The 25,270-nt window shown below is 34.9% G+C and overlaps 1 long non-coding RNA gene across 1 annotated transcript in view; it reads right to left on the bottom strand.

Annotated features, from left to right (window-relative positions):
- LOC309869078 overlaps positions 1 to 25,270 on the bottom strand; it is a 37,200-nt gene that overhangs the window by 773 nt on the left and 11,157 nt on the right. Inside the window, exon 2 of the long non-coding RNA XR_014313977.1 lies at positions 4,955 to 5,053. This is a non-coding gene — a long non-coding RNA (uncharacterized lncRNA). The remainder of the gene's footprint in view (positions 1 to 4,954; positions 5,054 to 25,270) is intronic.

Below are 25,270 nucleotides of genomic sequence, written 5' to 3'. Positions count from 1 at the left end.
CTCCATGAGCATAGAATATCTTTCCCTTCGTGTCATTTTCAGTTTGTTTCACAAATGTTTTAAAAGTTCTCAGAATACCAGACTTTCACCTCTTTGATTAAGTTTATTCCTGGGTATCCTATTCTTTTTGGTTTAGTTATAAATGGAGGAGTTTTTTTTTTTTTAATTCCTGTTTCTATGACTTTGTGGTTAGTGTATAGAAACCCTACTGATTTCTGGGTATTAATTTTGTATCCTTACACTTGATGATCTTTTTTAAATTTCTAGTAGATTTTTTGATGACATCCTTAGGATTTCTAGGTATAGTATCATGTGTCCAAAAATAATGACAATTTAATTCCTTTTTTTACCAATAAGGATGGCTCTTATTTCTTTCTCTTGTCTGATTACCATTGCTAGGGCTTCTGGTACCATTTTTAGTAGATATGGAGAGAAATGGATCTTGCTCCTGACCTTGGAGAGAAAGCTCTGTTTTCATTCATCTTCATTGAGGAAGATGTTAGCAGTGAGTGTTTCATATATGACCAGGACTGGTGTGCACTTGAGGACCCTGGGTTTGCTGAGGTTGTAAGCTCCCCATGATGTCTTGACCCCACCATTTATGACATCTGGATTTGCCAGTTAGAGTGTCAGGATCCTGCAGTTATGGTGTTTAATCTTATCCTTCATGGTATCCAGACCCTGCTCCAGTTTGGGCTTTTAAGGAGGAAAGGGAGGGACACCTGGGTGATTCAGTCTGTTAAGCATCTGCCTTCAGCTCAGGTCATGATCTCAGTGTCCTGGGTTCAAGTCCCACATCAGGCTCCTTGATCAGCAGGGATCCTACTTCTCCCTCTGCCAGCTACTTCCCCTGTTTGTGCTCTCTCTCTATATATAGCAAATAAATAAATATTTTTTTAAAAGGTGGAAGGGGAGACAGTGTTCCCATATCTCCTCAGCCCTATTAAATTGTGGCTTTTTTTTTTTTTTCCTGTACTCTATCATGACTAGGGCTGATGTGGCATCGCAAAAACTGGGCTCACTAATATTGCAAACTCAGAGATAACTGAACTCCCCAGTTGTGGTGTCCAGACCCTGCTCCATCTTAGGCTTTTAATGTGGGGCAGAAACATAAACCATGTCATTCTCCAGTCCCTTTGACCTGGAGAGCTTTCCTGTAGTTTCCCCGCCACTCTGCAGAAGTCTAGTGTTGTCTCTTCTATATGTTTGTGCCTCTTGTCATTTTAATTTTTATTTTTTAGCATTCACCTTCTTTTTATTTATTTACTTTTATTTAAACCATGTCTTGTTTTCTGTGCTCAAGGACAGAGAAGGATCTATTTCTGGTCATACAGTACTATTTTTCCCCACTGCTCTTTGTGCACTGGGGACGAGTCTCTATCTCTCTTATTATTCTCTTTCCATTCTGTCTTTGGTTGTTCAGTCATTTTACAGTCAGCCCTTATTCTTCAGGAGGATTTTTTCTGTTAATTAGTGTAATTTGGTGTGTTCTGTGGAGTGGGTGAGTTCAGGGTTTTCTTGCATTGCCATCTGAATGGGAGTGCCTCACAATTGAAATTTTGATAGAGATTGCATTGAATCGATAGACTGATATGGGTAGTAGTAGATTTTTAACAATATTCTTCTGATCCATAAACATGAAATATCATTCCATTTATTTGTGTCTTTAGTTTCCTTTATTAATGTGTGTTAGTTTTTAGAGCAGAGGTCTTTCACTTCCTTGATTAAATTTATTTCTTCATATTTTATTTTTTTGATGGAATTGTATATGAGATTACAGTCTTTATTTCTTTTTCTCATAGTCCATTATTTGTGTATAGAAATGTAACAGGATTTTGTATATTGATTTTGTATCTTGCAGCTTCACTGAGCTTGTGATTAGCTAACAGTATTTTGGAAAAGTCCCTAACATTTTCTTTACATGTCATCTGCAAATAGTGACATTTTTATTTCATCCTTTCCAAGTTAGATGCCTTTTCTTTATTTCTTCTTTCCTTCTTTTTCTCTTTCTTTCTCTCTTTTAACTACTGTAGCTAAGACTTCCAATACTTCATGGAATAAAAGTAGCAAGAATGGGCATCTTTGTCTTGTTCCTGATTTTAGAGGAAAAGCTTATTCAGATCTTCAACATTAAAAACAAATTTAGCTGTGGACTTGTCATATATAGTCTTTATCATGCATCCTTTATTATTGTTATGAAGTATGTTTCTTATATACTCACTTTTATATTAAAGTATGTTCCCTCTATTCTCATTTTGTTGAGAGTATATAAGTCATAAATTGATGCTGAATTTTCTGAAATTCTTTTTCTGCATCTATTTAGATGGTCATAAGATTTTTATCCTTCATTTTCTTAATATCGTGTAGCATGATAATTGATTTGCAGATGTTGAACCACACTTGCATTTTGGAATAAATTCCACTTGAGCATGGTATATGCTTTTATTAGTGTATTGTTAAATTCAGTTCTCTAATATTTTTTGATGGTTGTTGCATCTATGTTCTTCAGGGAAGAAGAAGCCTGTGCTTTTCCTGTTGATTCCTTGTCTGGTGTTGTTACAGTGATGTTAGCCTCATAACATAAGTTTGGAATGATTTGTCCTCAATTTGGAAGAGTCTGAGTAGAATTGGTATTAATTCTTTTTTGAATAGTGAGTAGAATTTACCAGTGATACCATCTGGTCTTGGACTTGTTCATTGGAAAGATTTTGATTTTCAGATTGAATCTCTTTACTAGAAATCCATCTATTTAGATTTTCTATATTTTCATGATTCAGTCTTGGTGCGTTCTGTATTTCTAGTAACAACATTTTTTTAGGTTGTCTGATTTGTTAGCATATAATTGTTCAAATAGTCTTTATGATTCTTTGTATTTCTGTAGTATCAGTTGTAACATTCCTTTCATTCCTAATTTTATTTCTTGGAGCCCTCTTTTTTTTTTCTTGATGAATCTAATTAATGGCTTGTCATTTATGTTTATCTTTCAAAAACCAGTTCTTGGATGTATATTTTTATTGTCTTTTTTAGTCTCTATTTCATTTATTTCTGTTCTGATCTTCTTTTTTTAAACTAACATATAATGTATTATTTGCCCCAAGGGTACAGGTCTGTGAATCATCAAGTTTACACATTTCACAGCGCATACCATAGCACATACCCTCCCCAGTGTCCATAACCCAACCATACTATCTGTACCCCCCACCCCCTAGCAACCCTCAGTTTGTTTCGTGAGACTAAGAATCTCTTATGGTTTGTCTTCCTCCTGATCCCATCTTTTTTTAATTTTTCCTCCACTACCCCCAAAGACTCCCTGCTCTACCTCTCAAATTCTTCATATCAGAAAGATCATATGATAATTGTCTTTTTCTGATTCACTTATTTCACTTAAATAATACCCTCTAGTTCCATCTTATTATTTCCCTTACTGTATTAACTTTGGTTTTGTTTGTACTACATTTTCTAGTCTCTTGAGGTGTAAAGTTAGGATTGTGTTTTTGTTTTGAGATTTTTGTCCTTTTTCAAGGTAGGCATTTATCACCACGAACTTCTCTCTTAGAACTGCCTTTCCTGAACCCATAAGTTTTTAACATGTTGCATTTCCATTTTTATTTGTCTCAAGGTATTTTTTTCTCTTTTGATTTATTCTTTGACCCATTGTTGTTCAGTAGCATATTGTTTAATTTTCACATATAATATTAATTTTCCAGTTTTCATCTTATAATTGATTTTTAGTTTCATACCATTGTGATTGGAAAAGATGCTTGAAATGATTTCAGTTTTAAATTTATTAATACTTGTTTCATGGCCTCTATTCTGGAGAATATTCCATGCACACTTGAGAATAATACGTATTCTATTTCTTTTGGCTGGAATGCTCTATATTTATCTGTTAAATCCATCTGGTTTGATGTGTCATTTAAGGCCAATGTTTTCTTATTGATTTTCTGTCTGGATGATCTATCCTCAATATAAGTAGGGTATTAAGTCCACCCATTTTTATTGTACTTGTCTATTTCTCCTTTTAGGCCTGTTAATATTTGTTTTATAAATTTAGGTGTTCCTATCTGGGTGCATAAATATTTACAAATGTTATGTCCTCTTGCTGGATGACTCCTTTATCATTACAAAGCTCCCTTCTTTGTCTCTTATTACAGTCTTTGTTTTAATGTCTATTTGTCTGAGGTAAGCATAGCTGCTCCGTGTTTCTTTGTCTTTCCATTTGCATGGACTATCTTTTTCCATTCTGTTGTTTCTGTATGTGTGTATCTTTATATCTGAACTAGTCTCTTACAGGCAGCATATAGCTAGGTCTTATTTTTTTTTTTTTTAATTCACATAGCCACTCTGTGTCTTTTGATTGGAAATTTTAGTCTATTTACATTTAAACTAATTATTGACAGATATGTACATATTGACACTTTATAAATTGTTTTCTGGCTTTATTATAGTTCTGCCTTATTCCTTTTTTCTTGCTTTCTTTCTGGTTTGATGATTTTCTTTAGTGGTATGCTTAGATTCCTTTCTCATCATCTTTTGTGTACCTACAGTTGGTTTTTAGTTTGTTGTTACCATGAGGCTACATAAAACAACATATATTTGTAGCAATCTATTTTAAGTTGATAAATTGTATAGTATATGTATATACTATATATACTATAACATATACTGTAGCTCTACATTTTTAGTCTCCCCAACCCTCTACATTTTATTATCATTTGTTCACTTTTAGCAATTTCTTTTCTTCTTTTATTTTGTGCACTGAATGCATAAAAGAGGTGTGTTGATTTATACTGAAAATTATGATAGCTATGTAGATATGTGTTCTGAAGGTAAAATAGAGCTCTCAGTTGACCTGAAATGTGCATGCAGCATTAATGAATAAATAAACCTTTTTGTTGTCTTATGCCTCTGATACTATGTTATTGTAAATTACTGATATGTGACCTGACCTTACCTTGTCTGATACATTTTCCAAGATGATCCAACCATATATTCACTCTCCATCCTTCTCATCCTTCTATATTTCTTCAGACATATTAGCTTTCTTGATGTTCTGAAACAAGGCAGATCCATTCCCAATTCAAGACCTTTAAATAGGAAATCTCAAAATTGAAATCACTTCCATCTGATATATGTGTGAAACAATCTCTCACATCTTCCACATCCTATGTCAAAAGGTTGTCTCCTCCATAAGGCCTCTCCCTACTGCCCTATTTAACATTTCAGTTTCTACATAATCCCTTTTCCTCTACCTGGCTTAATTAATTACCTATATATTAGATGGTGATAAATTATATAGATATATATGGCTCATTGTTTAAAAATTTTGTTTCTCCCCCACCAGAACATAAGGGCAAAACTTTTCCTTTATCTTTTTGAGAGAAGTTTTAGATTCACAGTAAAATTAAGAGGAAGGTAAGAGATTTCCTACATGCATCCTGTCCCCACACATGCAAAGGTCATTCCATTTTCAACATCCCTCACCAGAGTGGCACAATTATTATAGTTGATGAACCTACATTGATACACGATAATCATTCAAAGTCCATAATTTATATTACATTTCACTTTTGGGGTGTACATGCTATGAATCTGAACAAATGTCCAATAACATGTGTCGATTATGGTACCATACAGAGTATTTTAAGGGCCCTAAAAATCTTCTGTTCTCTGCCTATTGACTCTTCCAAACTTTACCTTTGGAACCACTGATCTTTGTATTATGTCGTTAGTTTTGTTTTTAGACACTGTGTAGCCTTTTCAGATTGGCTTCTTTGACCTAGTAATATACACTTGTTTCCTGTGTATTTTGTCATGACTTAATAGTTTGTTGTTGTTGTTGTTGTTTTAGCACTGAACAATATTCCATTATCTGGATGTACCATGGTTTATTTACCCATACACCTGCTAAAGGATTATATCTTTGTTGCTTCCAAGTTTTGGCAGTTACAAATCTACTATAAACATTGTAGTGCAGGTTTTTGGGTAAACGTAAATATTCAGCTCCTTTGGGTAAATATTAAGGAGGATGATTGTGAAGTTGTATGGTAAGAATATGTTTAATTTTTAAAGAACTACCAAAATTCTTTCAAAGTGGCTGTAGCATTTTACATGCCCACCAGCAGTGAATGAGAACTTCTATGGCTCCGTATCTTCACCAGTATATGGTATTGTCAGTGTTACAGATTTTGATGATTCTAATAGGTTTCCAGTGGTATCTCACTGTTGCTTTAATCTGATAGAGGATGTGGAACATCTGCTTATTGGCCATGTTGGCATAACGTTTTTTGGTGAGGTATCTGTTAAGGTCTTCATCCCCATTTTTTAATTGGCTTGTTTTTTGAGTTGTAAGTGTTCGTCATATATTTTGGATAAATAGCCCTTCATCAGATGTTTCTTTTGCAACTATTTTCTCCCAGTTGGTGGCTTGTGTATTCATTGTCTTGAAAGTATCTTTCAAAAAGCAGAATTTTAAAATTTTTCATTAAGTTCAGTTTTGTTTTCTCATGGATAATATGCCTTGATGTTGTGTTTAAAAAGTCCTTACCAAAGCCACAGTCATCTGGATTTTCTAGGTGTTATTTTCTAGGGATTTTATGGTTTTGTATTCTACATTTATACCTCTGTTCTATTTTGAGTTAATTTTTATGAAGGGTTTAAGCTCTATATTTGGATTCATGTTTTTGCATATAGATGTTCAGTTCTGGCAGGGTTTTCTGTCTGTTCTTCAACTGATAAATCCCCATTTCCTAGAAAAGTGCTTGGCGCATAGTAGGGCCTCAATAACTTTTTTAAGTGAAAGAATTTATACTTATGAGTGTATCACAAAAATAGAAATAAAATTTCATTTGTATTAAGAAACTTTTTTTCAAATATGATTATTTATGGAGAGATTATTTAGGAATTTACTAGTGAGATAATTTCTTAAACGTGTTTTTTATGTCACACTTGAAACTAAAAACTTTGAAGGGGTTAGGAGATTCAATTAATGGATGGGAATTAAAATAACTGGAAGAGGGAAACATAGGAGAAGGAAAGCCAAACTGGCCAGGTTAATAAGTAATCAAATATTTGAGTCCTGAAGGTCTTTGTGGCCAATATATGCTAAAGACTAGCTGCTATGTCTGCTTTCTAGAAAATAAGTATGCCTTTGAGAATCTCATCAAACTGTGGTCAATGAGTTAGATCTTAGAACAGATTCTATTTGTTTTAGACAGACAAAATAATGTAGTATTCATTTCACCTAACTGTTTTAGAGCAAATTCATTTTCATTAGGTGAACATTGAATTCTTACTATGTTCCAGAAAAACTGCTAAACATTTTCATTGTAATTATGTCATTTAATCTTCACCAAAATCTTATAAGAAACAGTGCCAGGTTAGACTCCAGCTCTGCTTTGACTGTGAAGCACAGAGAATTTTTTCAAAAAGGGTATTTTGAGGTATAGTGCAGAATGATACCACAATAGGACATTCAGTGGATCCCAGTAGGACATTAAGGACTGTTTTGGTCACCTAGGGAAAGGGGTGAAAAAGCTGGTTAAATGCCAAAACCTATGCATAAAAACTTATAAACATATTGTTATTCCGATCCTTTGGATAAGGAATTTGATCTCTTACTCAAAGTGTGCAACATATGCAGCAGTATCTGCGTTACCTGGCAGTTTGTTAAAAACAAAGAATCCCAGACACATTGTAGACCTATGGAATAAAAACTTGAATTTTAACAGTATAAACAAGTGAATCTTATGCACCCTAATGTTTATGATACACTACACTAGGAGATAGAACAATCTGGATATGAAGTTTGGTTCTTCCTTTATGACGTTGGCCAACTACAGATCATATTCTTTTTTTTTTTTTTTTAGATTTTATTTTTATTTATTTGACAGACAGAGATCACAAGTAGGCAGAGAGGCAGGCAGACAGAGAGAGAGAGGAGGAAGCAGGCCCCCTGCCCAGTAGAGAGCCCGATGCGGGACTCGATCCCAGGACCCTGAGATCATGACCCGAGCCAAAGGCAGAGGCCCAACCCACTGAGCCACCCAGGCGCCCCCAGATCATATTCTTTATCCAAAGAAAGTGAATGCAAAAATATTGAAAGGGTAACATATGCAAGACTAGCCTGTTATAACATTTGGATTCATTACAGAAAGAGTAACTGAAGTCTTAAATATATTTTTTTCTACTACATGATGGCAAATCTTAGAATGAAGCGAGTACTTTTATTACACCTTTACTAGCAGAAACAGTCACAAGGTGAACAAAAATAAGTGGATAATGAAAACAATCATCCGTAGCATATCATACTCCAATAGGGCTGTAGGGGGCGTGGTGGGAAAGTCCTTGAGTTTTAGGTAGGCTTTTGCATATGGTTTCTGTATTGGGGAGAATATGTGCTATGGTGAGTGCCATGAATTATGTAAGACTGATGAATCACAGACCTGTACCCCTGAAAGAAATAGTACATTATATGTTAATTTAAAAAATAGGGTTTGTCCATGCCTTTCCCCCACTAAACCAAGATGGTTACTGAGGAGGAAGGTAAAATACAAAGAAATATAAATTTTCTTCTTTCCTGTAGAAATTGAGCATGATTGCGTAAGATTGCTTGAATCATTGTGTTGAACTAAGCTAGAAAGATTTTAGATATTTGGCTAAATTTCACTCCTCCCAACACACCCACAGATATATTCCTGCCTGGTAGCTGCCTAGAAAGTGTCAAGAAGGTGCTCGTGAAATCAAATACAGATCCAATACAATCCAGATCAAATACAGAAAAAATACATAATTGACTCTACCCGTCCACACCTGAAATATACTGTGAGCTAAGTTTTGCAACATTAGTGTTTTAACATTTGGAATATAATCCATGACCTAATACCTATGCTTTAAAAATTTGGTTATATGATTTTGCTTAATTGGAAGAATATCTGGTAATAGTAACAGTATTTTACATCATTATTTAGAATAATTTACTGCTAATTTTACAATTTTATATACATTGGTACTTCACTAAACCTGACTTTTAAAAATTGTGTTCAGTTGCCTTTAATTCTTACTTAATAATAAATTTAATCAAGGTTTTTAAGAAGCACATAAATTTGAAAAAAAAATCTAAATGGTGGTGGATTTTTTTAAATTAAGGACCTTATTTATAGCTGCTATGATTGAATTATGCATATGAAACTGAAAAATCAAATTTTGTTTTCCTCTACTGGTTTTTATTGTCAAAACCACAAAGCTATTATTTTATGTTTAACTATAGTCTTTTCTGGTCTTTTGCATTCCATTCTTTTTAAAGTGTATACAGTTGGCTATATCACTTTTCACCTCAGGGTGACAGTCCCATTTTCTAGAACTTCTAAAAACTCATGGACAATACTTCTTCATGAGTTTTTAAAATATTATTTTCTTTTGGCCTGCCATATGGAAAGAGTGGAAGTTAGTAACAATAATAAGCCTATTTCTCTGGAAATGGTCTAGATAATAGATATTATCTAATCAATCTTGCTAGATGTTAAACAATTCATGAACTTCTTGTTGAAATTCAATAAGCAGTTTATGAATCCTTGAATTGAGAGAATGTGTTTAAAGAAATCAGAAACTGGTAAGTTCCAATGGTGACAAAAGCTAAGCAGTCCAAATTCAAACTGGCAATGACACATCTCCATTTTTACTCATCATGAGTGGGCTCATGGTAGTGAGAATACAGAAGGTGTGACTATAAGGTAATGAAACTCATTTTCTTAGCTGGTTTGTAAAATAGGCTCTCTGAACAATTTCAGATGAGAAGTTCCAAAAGTGTTTCAAGCCATGGTAGCATCGTTGTAATTAATGTAAAGTCTCCCAGCATCATTTCTTAGAAGGTCAGAACTCATTCTGGTATTTGTTAGCAATCGTCCTTGTTTTTTCCTTGTCACACTTTTTAAGTTGGTGTAAGGTGTTTTGCACCTGGAAGAATGCCTTTTAAAGGCCCTTGGAAAGGATAGTACAAGGAGCCTCATTCACATGTGGAGTGTAGGAAAAGAAAATACAAACATATCCTTTGGTACTGTCAGTGTGCATTCTTTATTCTGCCATGGATACATTGCTTTTTTAATTTTTTAAATTTTTTTAATTTAAATTTTGGTTAACATACAGTGAAATACTGGCTTCAGGTGTAGAATTCGGTGTTATATTTTTAATTGCTCTCTTTAACAACCTTGATCCAAAAGCTTTAGAAGTAAACAGCTCCCTACCATTATCCTATTAGGAGTGAACAGTCTCTCAATCCTGACCTAATTTTTAGAAAGGAAAAAAACAAAACAAGACAAAACAAAACAAACAAACAAACAAAAAACCAAGCATTTAAAAAATCATTCGGAAACACAGTTTCTGCGAACGTTTTCCTGTGGGTGACCTTACTAGTTTATTAAACATTTGTAATCACAGAACTTAAAATATGGAACCACAAGCATGTCAGCACAGTGTGTAATCTGAGTGCTCGCAGGGTAGGCAGCACTCACAGGGAGCGATTTCTAGAACTGTCGCTGCACCAGCTGTCCGGGGAGTGGAAGCTGCCAGTCTACCCTCCTATCCCCCTTGGAGGAGAATAGGTGGAAGCAATAATCCACGTGGGCGGAAACTGGGGAAATGGAGGAATAAAGTAGAGGAGGAGGGGAAGGTGGCGCGCGCCTGGCTGTGGTGGAATAAATGACACAGCTTGAATTCAACAGCGCTTCTGTTCCTGTTTTTAGACTGATGATGCGCAAAGCCCTATTTTCTCCCCCTCCTTTTTAAATTAGCAAACATAATCCTCACTAAGCACCTGACCATCTCGATCCTAGACCGCAAGGGTGTCTGTCTCCTTTCATCTGTCATTTTAATGCAAAATATGAATGCAGTTTCACTGCTTTAAGAGATTCATTGGGAGCCTACTGATATTTTTCCAAGGACAAAAACACTTAAAGATACATCTTTTATCAGAATTTCAAGTATTGGAATAATAGAGGAGTGATGACAAGAATAAGCAGTTGGCTTACCGGAAAATCATAATCTACTTTCCAAAAGTAACAATTTTTAAGAATCCTATTGCTAACACAAGTCATAATTAAATTGTTACATGATTAAAATGAAACAATAGACAATGTAACTAAATGTTAGACTTTCAGTATCTCTCTCTCTCTCTTTTTTCCCCAAAGGGATGAAATAGGATGTAGTGGGATTGGGCTGAAATGAATAGCCCAATTACACAAACATGTTTTTGGTTGATTTGGATAAATAATAAAAAATTTGCTACACCCATATATCAGCATGACCTTTTCTTCAACAACACAAATGTTTAAATCCCCTTTGGCTGCTCATGTGAATTCAGCCCAACCACCAGGCATGTACCTGGTTGCAATTAGCTGTAAACACACAATTCCCAAGATAGACTGCTTAAGGTTGGGTGGAAAGGCTGCCGTTAGTATTTCTTAGACACAGGTAGGTTATTGCTATATCAAGGCCTAAGCATCCTCTCGTCGAGGAAAGTATCTAGCTATATTCTTCATAGGATAATCTTTAATCAGATAGTCTTTGCATTGAGTATATACACAAACTAAGATGAGACCGTCTGAAAGCTTTAAAATCTCCAGTTCTTTCAGGTCCTGACCATAGGACCCAAAGTGACAATTCAGCCAAGTCTGTGCCTGTGTCCTGTACCATGATCAGGAGGACCACTTATTTCATGCGCCCACTTCACTTTAGTGTATGTGAAAGCTTACATACAAAAAGTGGGGCAATCCCATATACAGAGAAAAGGACAGGCAAATATAAACATAGAAAAGATGTCAAGTTGGATACATACCTTCCAGGACACTTGGTTATGGGGAAAAATAAAAAGAAAACAGATTGTGAAATTGATGGAATTAAAAAATAATTATACATGGGGGGGGGATGTCCAATTATGTGGACATTGCAAAATGCTTTTGGGAATTCTCCATTCAAATGTGGGTGTAGACACCACATTCGACAAAGAATTTTCTAAGTACAGACTAAAGATCTTTGGTATGTTTTATCATTTTAGCTGTATTGGAGACTGTCAAATTATCATAAACACTGATAAAAGTTTACTCAATTGAAGATCTAGTTCTTCATAAAAAAGATTATAGTCAATCAAAACTGTGGGTGGATTACCGCAGATTCACAGAAAATGCATTTCTGTTTTCAGAGAAGATAACTATTTCAAAAATGGTTTAAACACTTTCACAACTTATAGTAGGCTTGTTTTGTGAAGTGGTATATACTGTTAAGATCATGGAATTTCTGAATTCAGGTTGATCTGGATTTTATTGTGGCCTACCATTTACTTGCTTTTTCGGTGAGACCATCTTAGAGTCACAGAGTCTTAGTTTTCAGATTTATTAAGCAGAGATGGCAATTTATCTCATGGAAATTTATGTGAGGATTTAAATGACATGAGTAAGTTGTTTAGGACAGGAAACAGAGGTATTGACCTAAAATCAGGAAGTTGAATCTGTTCATATTCAAAAAGAAATTAAGGCAATCTAGGATGTAAGGAAGATCAAGCCAAAGAGAAAAGTGGTCTTGTTTCAATGAAATAAAAATGTCAGAAGTAGTTAAGATGAGATCTTATCCTCATATTAAGGAAGAATAGAGAATGTAAAGGATACAGTGAAAATGAGAAACTAAGTATTACATAATTCAGCAATTCCTATTGAAAGTTTTCATCTTCAGGTCAGTAGATCAAATATGATCTCAGGCAGTACAGAACACTCTAAATATACCGGTTGTTCCTGCTGTGAAAAAGACAGAGTATAATTAAGCTCTCATCCCACCCAGGTCCACACCAGACTCGGTCACCCAGGAATGAGTCAGAGCTCTGATGGGCTGATTGCCCTGGGCAGAGCCAAAGTAGTGATTAAATAGCTCAGAGCCCTGGAGCTTGAGGGAACCTCTGCTTTAATTCTCCCTCAAGCTTAAATTAAGGCTGATTCTGGAGGATATCCAGTGATTGCTAGGGATTTAAGAGGATGGTCTTCTGCAAACCATCCACAGGAACTGATGCCAACAAACTCTTCACTGAGCAGATGAAGTGCAGGTTGGGGAGCTCTTGGGCTAATTTGTTTCTCATATATGATGAATGTTTTCAAATATAAATTATTAATTGCATTTTAAAATTGACTGTATAAAATGAATTTTCAGTTAACCTACACTCCAAATGGTCTGCAACAAATAAACAACTAAAGATATGAAAACATTTCTTTACTCAACATATGACTAAGTTATTCCTTTGAATAAAACATTACTCCCCCCCACCCAAGGCTCTAGAATATACTAATTAACTCTTATTTTTATCACATGAGAAGACTTTATTATAAGGATCCAAAAAGACCTTTCTAAACTGCTCAAAATAATCTTTTAAGTTGCTTGGCCCAGAAGTTTAGAGTGGGTACTAATTAGTTTCACTGGTTGAACATGATGATGCTGTTAAGGTCCATGGCTTGAGTTTTACATATCTAGGTAATCCATACACTATCCATGCATTGTGTATCCAAGTTCTCTGTGGATATTTCTGCATTGCCTATCCAACTGTGCATGGAAAATTTCAGTTCCCCACTCATATTTGTGCACATTCGTGGTAATATAAATTTTAAAACATCTACCATATTAAATATGTGAGAAAGACTGTATGTAACCCATCACCTCTCTTCATTGTTCAAAATGAATATATATGGGGGAGTTATGAGGACAAAATGCATTTATGTACAAAGTGAATCATATACATTTAATTTTGGATGTCTATAGGCTTATAATTAAACATAAGTGGACAGAATTTACATAGAGTATATATTATTATCATGGTAAATAAGTTCCTTTAAAAAAGTATTTGAACAAGCGGGATACTTGGGTAGCTCAGTCATTTCAGATTCTGACTCTTGATTTTGGCTCAGTTCATGATCTCAGGGTTCTAAGATGGGAAACTTCATGCTCAGCAGGGACTTTGCTGAAGATCCTCTTTCTCTCCCTTTTCTCCTCCTCTGCTCTCACTCTCTCTCTCTCTCTTTCAAACTAAATAAATAATTTTTTTTAGAAGTTTTTAAACAGTTGGGTTTCATTTTCAGTTATAAGTAACTGGAAATGCTTTTCCTCCACTGGAAAGAAGAATATACATTTCATCATGATTAAAATGTCCCACTCTAAAGCTGTACCCCTCTCATACATTTATAGTTGCCATTTTTCCAATTTGATTCAAGGGGCCTTGAACAATGAACTATATATGAAAGCTTTACAGATAAATTCAGATCATGTATCATACTCTGGAACTCACATTCCAGCCATCTCGTTTGGGGCAAATGTTTAACTCCTCAGAATTAGCGTGTGTGTTTAATTTGGTAAGACAGTTTGTAATCTGATAAGTTTATAAGGTAATTTTAATTATTTTATTAACAATTTTATTACTTTATTATGTCCTATTTTAATTATTTTATTAACAATTACTATTTTATTAATAAATTCCTATTTGCCCCAGGGGTACAGGTCTGTGAATTGTCAGGATTATACACTTCGCGGCACTCACCATATCACGTACTATCTCCAAAATACATGATCCAACCACCCTCTCCACAGCCCCACTCCCCCCAGGAACCCTCAGTCTGTTTTGTAAGATTAAGAGTCTCTTATGGTTTGTCTCCCTCCTGTTCCCATCTTGTTTCATTTTTTTCCATCTGTACTCCCCAACCCCCCACTCTGCCTCCCAAATTCCTCATATCAGGGAGATTATATGATAATTGCCTTTCTCTGATTGACTTATTTTGCTCAGCATAATACCCTCTAGTTCCATCCATGTCATTGCAAATGGCAAGATTTTATTTCTTTTGATGGCTGCATAGTATTTCATTGTGTGTGTGTGTGTGTGAGTGTGTCTATATAGATATATATACATACATACACACACACAAACCACATCTTCTTTATCCATTCATCTGTTGATGGATATCTAGATTCTTTCCACAGTTTGGCTATCGTGGACATTGCTGGTATAAACATTCAGGTGCACATGCCCCTTCAATCACTACATTTTTATCTTTAGGGTAAAAACCCAGAAGTGCAATTGCTAGGTGGTAGGGAACCTCTATTTCCAACTTGTTGAGGAACCTCCATGTTGTTTTTCAGAGTTGCAGCTTGCATTCCCACCAACAGGGTAGGAAGGTTCCCCTTTCTCTACATCCTCTCCAATATCTGTCATTCCCTGACTTGTTAATTTTAGCCATTCTGACTGCTGTGAGGTGGTATCTCATTGTGGTTTTGATTTGTATTTCCCTGAATCCAAGTGATGTTTCATGTGTCTGTTGGCCATTTGGATGTCTTCCTTGCAAAAATGTCTGTTTATGTCCTTTGCCCACTTCTTGACTGGATTATTTGTTCTTTCAGTGTTGAGTTTGATAAATTCTTTATAGAATTTGGATACTAGCCTTTATCTGATATGTCATTTGCAAATATCTTGCTTCCCTTGCCTTTGGGGATGTTTCTAGGAAGAAGTTGGTGTGGCTGAGGTCGAAGAGGTTGCTGCCTGTGTTGTCCTCAAGGATTTTGATGGATTCCTGTCTCACATTGAAATCTTTCATCCATTTTGAGTCTATTTTTTGTGTGTGATGTAAGGAAATGGCCCAGTTTCATTCTTCTGCATGTAGCTGTCCAGTTTTCCCAACACCATTTGTTGAAGAGACTGTCTTTTTTCCACTGTACATTCTTTTCTGCTTTGTAGAAGATTACTTGACCATAGAGTTGAGGGTCCATTTACGGGCTGTCTATTCTGTTCCATTGATTTATGTGTCTGTTTTTGTGTCAGTACCATACTCTCTTGATGATGACAGCTTTGTAATAGAGCTTGAAGTCTGAAATTGTGATGTCACCAACTTTGGCTTTCTTTTTCAACATTCCTCTGACTATTTGAGGTTTTTTCTGGCTCAATATAAATTTTAGGATCATTTGTTCCAGTTCTTTGAAAAAAAATGGATGGTATTTTGATAAGGATTGCATTAAATGTGTAGATTGCTTTAAGTAGCATAGACACTTTCACAATATTTGTTCTTCCAATCCATGAGCATGGAACATTTTCCATTTCTTTATTCCTTCCTCAATTTCTTTCATGATTACTTTATAGATTTCTGAGTACATGTTCTTTGCTTCTTTGTTTTGGTTGATTCCTAGGAATCTTATGGTTTTGGGTGCAATTGCAAATGGGATTGACTCCTTAATTTCTCTTTCTTTTATCTTGTTGTTGATGTATAGAAATGCAACTGATTTCTGTGCATTGATTTTATATCCTGACACTTTACTGAATTCCTGTATGAGTTGTGGCAGTTTTGGAGTGGAGTCTTTTGGGTTTTCCACATAATGTATCATATCATTTGCAAAGAGTGAGAGTTTGTCTTCTTCTTTGCCAATTCAGATGCCTTTTATTTCTTTTTGTTGTCTGATTGCTGAGACTAGGACTTCTAGTACTCTGTTGAAGAGCAGTGGTGATAGTGGACATCCCTGCTGTGTTTCTGACTTTAGGGGAAAAACTCGGGTTTTCCCCATTGATAATGATATGTGGGTTTTTTATAGATGGATTTGTTGGTATTGAGGTATGTAACCTCTATCCCTACACTTTGAAGAGTTTGGTCAAGAAAGGATGCTGTACTGTGTCAAATGCTTTTTTAGTATCTATTGAGAGTACCATAAGGCTTTGTTCTTTCTTTTATTAATGTATTGTATGACATGGATTGATTTGCAGTTATTGAACCAACCTCGCAGCCCTGGAATAAATCCCCCTTGGTCGTGGTGAATAATCCTTTTAATACTGTTGGATCCTATTGGCTAGTATTTTGGTGAGAATTTTTGCATCAGTGTTCATCAAGAATATTGGTCTGTAATTCTCCTTTTTGGTGGGTCTTTGTTTGGTTTTGGGATCAAGGTAATGCTGGCCTCATAAATTAAATTTCGAAGTTTTCCTTCCATTTGTATTTTTTGGAACAGTTTCAGGAGAATAGGTATTAATTCTTCTTTAAATGTTTGGTAGATTTCCCCTGGGAAGCCATCTGGTGCTGGGCTCTTATTTGTTGGGAGATTTTTGATGACTGCTTCAAAATCTTTAATGGCTATAGGTTTGTTCAGGTTTCTTACTGGTTCAGATTTGGTAGTTTATACATTTTTAGGAATTTATCCATTTCTTCTATATTGTCTAATTTGTTTGCATAGAGTTGCTCATAGTATGTTCTTATAATTGTATTTCTTTGGTGTTAGTTGTGATCTCTCCTCTATCATTCATGATTTTATTTATTTGGGTCCTTTCTCTTTTCTTTTTGATAAGGCTGGCCAGGAGTTAATCAATCTTATTAATTCTTTCAAAGAACCAGCTCCTAGTTTCATTGATTTGTTCTACTGTTCTTTTGGTTTCCATTTTATTGATTTCTACTCTGATCTTTATTATTTTCTTTCTCCTGCTGCATTTAGGGTTTCTTTGCTGTTCTTTCTCCTACTCCTCAAGTGTACATTTAGGTTGTATACTTAAGACCTTTCTTGTTTCTTGAGAAAGGCTTTTATTGCTGTATACTTTCCTTTCTTTTATTAATGTATTGTATGACATTGATTGATTTGCAGTTATTGAACCACCCTCGCAGCCCTGGAATAAATCCCCCTCCTTTTTTTTTTTTTTTTTTTTGTCACCTTTGCTATGTCCCACATATTTTGAATAGTTGTGTTTTGATTTTCATTTATTTCCATGATTTTTTTTCAATTCTTCTTTAATTTCCTGGCTGACCCATTCATTCTTTAGTAGGATGCTCTTTAGCTTCCATGTATTTGAGTTCTTTCCAACTTCCCTCTTGTGATTGAGCTCTAGCTTCAGAACATTGTAGTCTGACAATATGTAGGGAATGATTCTAATCTTTTGGTACCTGTCAGGTCAAAGTTAGGTCTTTGACCCAGGATGGGATCTATGCTGGAGAATGTTCCATGTATAGTAGAGAAGAATGTATTTTGTTGTTTTTGGCTGAAATGTTCTGAATATATCTGTGATGTGCATCTGGTCCAGTGATTCATTTAAGGCCTTTATTTCCTTGTTGATCTTTTGCTTGGATGATCTTTCCATTTTAGTGAGGGGGGTGTTAAAGTCCCCTAATATTATTGTATCATTGTCAGTGTTTTTCTTTGATTTTGTTATTAATTGGTTTATATCGTTGGCTGCTCCCATGTTAGGGGCATAGATATTAAAAATTGTTAGATCTTCTTGTTGGACAGACCCTTTGAGTATGATATAGTGTCCTTCCTCATCTCTTATTATAGCCTTTGGCTTAAAACCTAATTTACCTGATATAGGGATTGCCACCTCAGCTTTCTTTGGATGTCCATTAGTATGGAAAATTGTTATCCACCTCCCCCCCACTTTAAATCTGGAGGTGTCTTTGGGTCTAAAATGAGTTTCTTGTAGACAGAATATAGGTGGGTTTTGGTTTTTTATCCATTCTGATACCCTGTGTCTTGATTGGAGCATTTAGCCCATTTACATTCAGGGTAACTATTGAAAGATATGAATTTAGTGCCATTGTATTGCCTGTAAGATGACTGTTACTGTATACTATCTCTGTTCCTTTCTATATACTACTTTTAGGCTCTTTCTTTGCTTAGAAGAACCCTTTCAATATTTCCTATAGGGCTGGTTTGGTGTTTGCACATTCTTTTAATTTTTGTTTGCTCTGGGAGCTTTTTATCTCTTCTATTTTCAATGATAGTCAAGCTGGATATAGTATTCTTGGCTGCATATTTTTCTCATTTAGTGCTCTGAATATATTATGCCAGTTCTTTCTGGCCTGCCAGGTTTCTGTGGATAAGATTGTTGCCAATCTCATATTTCTACCATTGTATGTTACAGACTTCTTGTCCTGAGCTGTTTTCAGGATTTTTTCTTTGTCACTAAGACTTGTAATTTTACTATTAGAGGATGGGATGTGGATGTATTTTTATTGATTTTGATGGGGGCTCTCTATGCCTCCTGGATTTTGATGCTTGTCCCCTTTGCTATATTAGGGAAATTCTCAACTATAATTCTCTCCAATATACCTTCTGCCCCTCTCTCACTTCCTTCTTCTTCTGGAACCCTAAAATTCTAATATTGTTTCATCTTATGGTATCACTTATCTCTCTAATTCTCCCTCATGGTCCAGTAGTTGTTTGTCTCTCTTCTGCTCAGCTTCTTTATTCTCCATCATTTGATCTTCTATATCACTAATTCTCTCTTCTGCCTCATTTATACTAGCAGTAAGAGCCTCCATTTTTTATTACACCTCATTAATAGCTTTTTTATTTCAACTTGGTTAGATTTTAGTTATTTTATTTCTCCAGAAAGAGTTTCTGGTCTCTCCCAATTTTAAAGAAAGAAAATAAAAAGAAATATATATCTATATATAGAGAGAGATATATATATATTTGGGTACACACAATGAAGGGATGCAATATGACTTATGACTGTAAGGATGAAAATTTTTAAAAATTCTAAAAAAGGAATTGATAAGATAAGTTGGTTGGAAAAAAAAATAAAAAGAAAGGAGGAGGGAATGTGCACAGGCTGGAGAGTAAAGCAAAGCCATGTGCTAGATTAGGGTATATTGTCATTATTTTCTATTAGAAGAAATTGTGTCCCAAAATTTTTTAGGAAAAAAAAAATCCTATATATGTACAAAAAATAAGATTCAATACAATGAAGGGCTAAAATATGACTATAACAATGAAGGTTTAAAAATATTTTTTTTAAATAAAGGTATTACTAAGATAAACTAGTTTTAAAATGATAAAAGAGGAAAGAGGAAAAATTTTAAAAATAAAATAAGAAAAATAATAAAATTAAAATAATTAACTTCAGAAGACTAAAGGATCATGGGAGAAAAGCCATGAATTCTATGCATTGCTTTCCCCTAGCTCTGGAGTTTATCTGTTTTCCTTGATTGGTGAGCTTGGTCTTGGCTGGATGTTCTTCCTGATCTTCTGGGTAGGGGGCCTGCTGTAGTGATTCTCAAATGTCTTTCCCTGAGACAGAATTGCACTACCCTTGCCAGGGATGGAGCTAAGTAATCTGCTCGGGTTCACTCTTGGAGCTTTTGTTCCCTGAATGCTTTTGTAGAGCTTTGAAGGACAGGAATAAAAATGACAGCCTCCCAATCTCCGGCACTGGGGAGCCAAGATCTCGGGGCCCCACTCCTCAGTGCCCCCTCAAAGAAAAGCAATCACTCCTGTCTCCCTTGTTTCCAGCGACACTCTGAGCTCACCCGGCCTGTGACCGAGCATTTCTGTCTCTGGCACACAACCCTATTTGGTATCTCCAAACCCAGCAGATTCCTGCCACACTGCTTCTCCCAGAGCAGGAAGGCCATTCTCCCCAGATGTGCCACTCGTGGGGTTCCTGCTCAAAGAACAGTGTCCCGACTGTGCCTTGGATCATGGTTTAAGGTAACTCTGATCTGAATGCTCACTCCTCAGCTCTGTCTCTGTTGCCGGTTTCTCCACTCTGATACCTGGCAGTTCTGCCACACTCAGACACCCTGATCTTTCTGTCACCCACAGGACCTGAGACCACACTGTTCCTGCAAGGGCTCTACCCCTGCTTAGCCTCTGGAGTGACGCCCCTCAGTGAAGCAGAATTATACAAGTTCAGATTTTGTGCTCCATTGCTCCACCACTTGTCAAGGGCTAGCCTCACCCCCCACCAGTCTATCTTCCCGTTGCTTTAGATTCACTTTTCCACATGACCAGAAAGTGGTCAATTTTCTGTTCCTATAATTGTTTCCCTTCTTCTCTTCTATTTCCTGCTGAGTTTGTAGGTGTTCTGAATGGTTTGATACCTCTCTAGCTGAACTCCTGGGATATGATATTGTTTCAGTCTGTTACTCCTCCACTATCTTGCCTCTCTCCCCTCTCTAGACTGTTATAAGGTATTTAAAAAAAAAAAAAGAAACAGAAGTATTGGGGCACCTGGGTGACTCAGTGGGTTAAAGTCCCTGCCTTTGGCTCAGGTCATGATCTCAGAGTCCTGGAATGGAGCCTGGCATCGGGCTCTCTGCTCAGCAGGGTGCCTGCTTCTTCCCTCCCACCCCTGCCTCCCTCTCTGCCTACTTGTGATCTCTGTCAAATAAATAAATAAAGTCTTAAAATAAAAAAAGAAACAGAATTATTCCCTGAATTCCCTCATTATGCCAAGTGAAGTCTTAGACAGTACTATTTGTAAAACCACATCGTCTCTCCCTTTTTTTAAACAATTGTTTGTTAAAACATTGTTTCAGATGAAAAACATAATAATTTAATATTTGTATATATTCAAAATAATCATTACAAACAAATCTAGTTAATGTCTTACAATTTTTTCTGATGAGGACTGCTAAGAACAACTCTCTGAGCAACTTGCAATATAAAATACACTGTTTTTATAGTCACCCTGCTATACTTATTTTTTTATAATTTCATTTTAATCTTTTGACCCCCTTCATCCATTTTACTCCCTGCTTTCCCAACTTTTGGCAACCACCAATTTGTTTTCGGTATCCAAAACTTTTGTCTTGTTTTTGTTTTGTTTTTTTTTTAATTCCACATGTACATTAGAACATATGGTATCTGTCTTTCTCTGACTTATTTTACTCAGCATAAATGCCCCCAAATTCATCTATGTTGTTGTAAAGGGCAAGATTTCAGTCCTTTTTAAGGCTGAATAATATACCATTCCATTCCATATACTCCATACACACACATACACACACACACAAGCACAATTCACATCTTCTTTATCAGTTCATCCATTAATGGTTACTTTAATGGTTGTTACCATATCTAAGCTGTTACAAATAATGCTACAATAAATATGGGGATGCATATATATCTATTCCAGCTAGTGTTTTCATTTTTCTTTAAATAAATACTCAGAGCTGGAATTTCTAGATCATATGACAGTTCTATTTTTAATTTTTTTAAGTACCTCACTACTGTTTTCCTTAGTGGTTGCACCAATTTACATTGCCTTCAACAGCACACAATGGTTCCCACATCCTCACTGGATACTGTTACATTTTGTCTATTTAAGAATAGCAATTCTAACAGGTATGACCTGATACCTAATTTTTTTTAAAGATTTTATTTATTTATTTGAGAGAGAGAGAGCATGAGAAGGGGGAGGGTCAGAGGAAGAAGCAGACTCCCCGCCAAGCAGTGAGTCTGATGCGGTACTCAATCCCGGGACTCCAGGATCATGACCTTAGCCGAAGGCAGTTGCTTAACCAACTGGGCCACACAGGCACCCCTGATACCTGATATTTTATTTGCATTTTTCTTATCATTAGTAATACTGAGCATCATTGCATGTACTTATTTTCCATTCATCTGTCTTTTTTGGAAAAATGTCTATTCAGAATTTCTGCCCATTTCTTAATCAATTATTTTGGGATTTTTGCTATCGCACTATATGTGTTCTCCATAAATTTTGAAAATTAACTGCATATCAGATATTTTCTCTCATTCAGTATATTTTTTCATTTTATTGATGGTTTCTTTTGTTGGATAGGGGTTTTCAATTTAATGTAGTCCTACTTGTTTTTTGTTTTGTTTTGCTTTGCTTTGCTTTTGTTGCCTTTGCTTTTGGTGTCTGATTCAAAAAATGAGGACCACAATAGATGTCAAGAAGTTCACCATCTGGTTTCTTCTAGGAGTTTTATGGCTTCGGGTCTTACATTTAAGTCTTTAATGCATTTTGACTTAATTTTTGAGTATGATGAGAGATAGTGGCCCAGTTTCATTCTTTCCAGGTAGGTGTCTAGTTTTCCAAGCACCATTTATTGAAGAAACTATTCTTTCTCCAATGTATACTGTTGGCTTTTTTGTCATAAATTAATTGCACATGTATGTGTAGGTTTATTTCTGAGTTCTCTATTTTGTTCCATTGATCTAAGTGTCTATTTTTATGCCTATGATTACTTTAGATTTGTAATATAGTTTAAACTCTGGGGATTTGAAGTTTCCAGCTTTATTCCTCTTGAGAGACACAAAGCCTTTTCTTTTTTTTTTTTTTTTTTGCTTTTTGCTTTGACTATTCAGGGTCTTATGTGTTTCTGTACAAATTTTAGGATGCTTTGTTCTATTTCTGTGAAAAATTACCATTGGGTTTTTCATAGAATTGCATTGAATCTGTAGATTGCTTTGGGTAGTATGGACATTTTAAAAACATTTTTTCAACTGGTGAGCACAAAATATCTTTATTTATTTCAATCATCTTCAATTTCTTTCATCTATGTTTCATATTTTTCAGTGTACAGGTCTTTCACTTCCTTGGTTGAATTTATTCCTTATTTCTTGTTGTTGAAATTATAAATGAGATTGTGTTCTTAATTTTTCTTTCTGACAGCTCTTTATTAGAAATGTAGAGGAATACAACAGATTTTTATATACCAATTTTATATCCTGAAATTTTACTAAATTTGTTGATTATTTATAAAAAATTTTTAAGGGAAGTCTTTAGTGTTTTCTGTATACAATATCATGCTATCTGTAAATAGCAACAGTCTTCCTTTCCAATTTGAATGCTTTTTACTGTTTGTTTGTTTGTTTTCTTGCCTAACTGTTGTGACTAAGACTTAAAATACTTTGTTGAATAAAAGTGTGAAGAGTGGGCATTTTTTTATCTTAAAGGAAAAGCTTTTAGCTTTTCACCATAGATAGACTATGATGTTAGTTGTAGGTTTGTCATATATGGCCTTTATTATGTTGAAGTTCGTTCCCCTTATACCCACTGTGCTGAGATTTTTACTATAAATACATACTGAATTTTGTCAAATGCTTTTTTCTGCATCAATTGAGATAATGTTGAGATGATATGATTTTTATGCTTTGTTTCATTAATGTTATGTATCACATTGATTGATTTGAGGATGTTGAATCATCCTTGCATCCCTGGCATAAATCTGCTTGAACATGGTATATGATCTTTTAAATGTGTTGTTAAATTTGATTTGAGCATGTGGAATCATCCTTGCATCCTTGGCATAAATCTGCTTGATCATGGTGTATGAACTGTGCAATGTATTGTTTTGAATTCAGTTTGCTAATATTTTGTAGAGAATTGTTACATCTATGTTCACCAAAGGTATTGGCCTGTAATTTTTTTTTTCTTTTGGTGTTCTGGTCTGGTTTTAGAATTAAGACATAGTCATAAAATTAATTTGCAAGTGTTTCCTTCTCTATTTTTTTTCCTTTGGAAGTGTTTGGGAAGGATTGGAATTAATTCTTTGAATGTTTATTAGAATTTACCAGTAAATCTGTCTGATCATAGATTTGGGCTTATTGGAAAGTTTTTAATTATTGACTCACTCTCCTTACTAGTAAATTGTTCTTATTTTGAATTTTTTAATGACTCAATCTTGATGGGCTGTATGTTTCCAGGAATTTATCTATTTCTTCTAGGTTGTTCAATTTGTTGGCATGTACTTGTTTATACCAGTCTCACAATCCTTTGTATTTCTGTAGCATTGTCTCTTCTTTCATCTGATTTTGTTTATTTGAGCACACTCTCTCTTTCCTATATTCTCTCTCTGGTAACCTTAGCTGAAGTTATGTCAACTTTATCTTTTCGAAGAACCAGTTTTTAGTTTTACTGATCTTTTCTGGGTTTTTTTGTTTGTTTGTTTCTCTTTAATCTCTAGTTCATTCATTTCCACTTTGATCTTTGGTATTCCTTTCCTTCTCCTAACTTTGGGTTTGATTTGTTTTAGTTCCTTGAGGTGTAAAGTTACGTTGTTGACATTTTTTTTTCACATTTCTTGAGGTAGGCATTAATCACTATGAACCTTCCTCTTAGAACTGTTTTTGCTGCATCCCATAAATTTTGGTATGTTAAATTTTCATTTTATTACTCTCAAACTATTGTTTTTGTTTGTTTCCTATTGATTTCTTCATTTACCTATGGATCTTCAGGAAGATGCTGGTTATCTCCACATACTTGTGAATTTTCTGGTTTTCTTATAGTACTTATTTTTATACCATTGTGGTGAGCAAAGATACTTTATATAATTTCAATTTTAAATTTATTAAGAGTTTATTGTGGCTTACTCTATGATCTATCTTGGAGAATGTTCCATGCACATTCTTTGCTTTTGGACAGAATATTATATTTATATATATATATATATATATATATATATATGAATATATATATATCTGTTAAGTCTTTATTGCATTTTGTTATAAGTTATATATGTATATATATACACAT

Source organism: Mustela nivalis, assembly GCF_964662115.1.
Source record: "Mustela nivalis genome assembly, chromosome: 7".
NCBI lineage: Eukaryota > Metazoa > Chordata > Mammalia > Carnivora > Mustelidae > Mustela > Mustela nivalis.
This window is presented reverse-complemented; position numbering and strand designations above follow the sequence as displayed.